At 45.4% G+C, this 2,500-nt stretch overlaps 2 non-coding genes across 2 annotated transcripts in view; both read left to right on the plus strand.

The window, feature by feature from the left end:
- Positions 1–48: 48 nt before the first annotated feature.
- On the plus strand, positions 49–1,951 carry LOC125076758. Its single transcript, XR_007120668.1, has one exon. It is a non-coding gene; the product is annotated as a small subunit ribosomal RNA (ribosomal RNA).
- A 456-nt stretch (positions 1,952–2,407) lies between these two features.
- LOC125076757 overlaps positions 2,408–2,500 on the plus strand; it is a 157-nt gene continuing 64 nt past the window's right edge. The window contains exon 1 of the ribosomal RNA XR_007120667.1: positions 2,408–2,500. This exon is cut by the window's right edge and continues 64 nt beyond it. This is a non-coding gene — a ribosomal RNA (5.8S ribosomal RNA).

Below are 2,500 nucleotides of genomic sequence, written 5' to 3' on the forward strand. Positions count from 1 at the left end.
ATATGAAACGAGAAGAGTAATTGACGACTTCAACAAGTCTCGGTTAGCTCCCTGGTTGATCCTGCCAGTAGTTATATGCTTGTCTCAAAGATTAAGCCATGCATGTCTCAGTGCAAGCCGTATTAAGGCGATACCGCGAATGGCTCAATATATCAGTTTTGGTTCCTTAGATCTTACTCAGTTACTTGGATAACTGTGGTAATTCTAGAGCTAATACATGCAATCAGAACTCTGACCAGTGATGGGATGAGTGCTTTTATTAGATCAAAACCAATCGACGGAGGGCGTCTCGTCCGAAGTCGTTAATTTTGATGAATCTGGATAACTTTTGCCGATCGCATGGTCCAGTACCGGCGACGCATCTTTCAAATGTCTGCCTTATCAACTTTCGATGGTAGTTTCTGCGACTACCATGGTTGTCACGGGTAACGGGGAATCAGGGTTCGATTCCGGAGAGGGAGCCTGAGAAACGGCTACCACATCCAAGGAAGGCAGCAGGCGCGCAAATTACCCACTCCCGGCACGGGGAGGTAGTGACGAAAAATAACGATACGGGACTCTTTCGAGGCCTCGTAATCGGAATGAGTACACTTTAAATATTTTAACGAGGAACAATTGGAGGGCAAGTCTGGTGCCAGCAGCCGCGGTAATTCCAGCTCCAATAGCGTATACTAAAATTGTTGCGGTTAAAAAGCTCGTAGTTGCATTTGTGCGCCGCGCTGTCGGTGCACCGCATCCGCGGTGATACTGACACGTCTGCGGAGCATATCGTCGGTGAGCCGGCGGTAAAACGCCGGTTCAATATCAAAATCCTATCGCGGTGCTCTTCAGTGAGTGTCGAGATGGGCCGACAATTTTACTTTGAACAAATTAGAGTGCTCAAAGCGGGCTCAAAATGCCGCTTGAATATTTCGTGCATGGAATAATAGAATATGATCTCGGTTCTATTTTGTTGGTTTTCAGAACTCCGAGGTAATGATTAATAGGGATAACTGGGGGCATTCGTATTGCGACGTTAGAGGTGAAATTCTTGGATCGTCGCAAGACGAACATCAGCGAAAGCATTTGCCAAAGGTGTTTTCATCAATCAAGAACGAAAGTTAGAGGTTCGAAGGCGATTAGATACCGCCCTAGTTCTAACCGTAAATATGTCATCTAGCGATCCGCCGACGTTACTACAATGGCTCGGCGGGCAGCTTCCGGGAAACCAAAGATTTTGGACTCCGGGGGGAGTATGGTTGCAAAGCTGAAACTTAAAGGAATTGACGGAAGGGCACCACCAGGAGTGGAGCCTGCGGCTTAATTTGACTCAACACGGGAAATCTCACCAGGCCCGGACACCGGAAGGATTGACAGATTAATAGCTCTTTCTTGATTCGGTGGGTGGTGGTGCATGGCCGTTCTTAGTTGGTGGAGCGATTTGTCTGGTTAATTCCGGTAACGAACGAGACTCTAGCCTGCTAAATAGGCGTCGTCATTTAGGTGTGCTCGATTTCGGTCGAGCAACTCACTGGCGGCGTATTAAAATTCTTCTTAGAGGGACCGGCGGCTTCGAGCCGCACGAGATTGAGCAATAACAGGTCTGTGATGCCCTTAGATGTCCTGGGCCGCACGCGCGCTACACTGAAGGAATCAGCATGTTCTCCCTGGCCTAGAGGCCCGGGCAACCCGTTGAAACTCCTTCGTGCTGGGGATTGGGGTTTGCAATTATCCCCCATAAACGAGGAATTCCTAGTAAGCGCGAGTCATAAGCTCGCGTTGATTACGTCCCTGCCCTTTGTACACACCGCCCGTCGCTACTACCGATTGAATGATTTAGTGAGGTCTTCGGACCGACACGCGGTGGCTTCACGGCCGTCGGCGTTGCTGGGAAGTTGACCAAACTTGATCATTTAGAGGAAGTAAAAGTCGTAACAAGGTTTCCGTAGGGGAACCTGCGGAAGGATCATTAACGTAAATTATCAATCTCGAAAGAGTGCGATAATGAACGATAATAAAATTCTAAAACACAAATATCGACGTTCGGAATGTGTCGTTTCGATGCGAGGACGCGATTCTCACTCTCTCTCTCTCACACAGCAGTGTGTCCGAGTCAGAGTCCAGAGTCGTGTAACGCGTCCTATTCTGATATTTTTCGATGTCGATTTCGAGGAAAGTACGATGTGTTAACGCACATCGTCATCTTCAAATAAAATGTATATTTCTTTTTTTTTTTTTTTTTTTTTTTTTTTTTAACTTTTTTTTTTTTTTTTTTTTTAATTTTTTGAATTTTTCTCTGTATACTAAAAATAAGAGAAAAAAACAAAAAAAAAAATAAAAATAAAAAAAAAATAAACTCATATCACTGGCGTATAGAATCGTTCGAGTGATCGTAGAAATTATAAAAATAAAACAAATTAAAAACCATTACCCTGGACGGTGGATCACTTGGCTCGCGGGTCGATGAAGAACGCAGTTAACTGCGCGTCATAGTGTGAACTGCAGGACACATTTGAACATC

This window comes from Vanessa atalanta, unplaced genomic scaffold, assembly GCF_905147765.1.
Source record: "Vanessa atalanta unplaced genomic scaffold, ilVanAtal1.2, whole genome shotgun sequence".
Lineage (NCBI taxonomy): Eukaryota > Metazoa > Arthropoda > Insecta > Lepidoptera > Nymphalidae > Vanessa > Vanessa atalanta.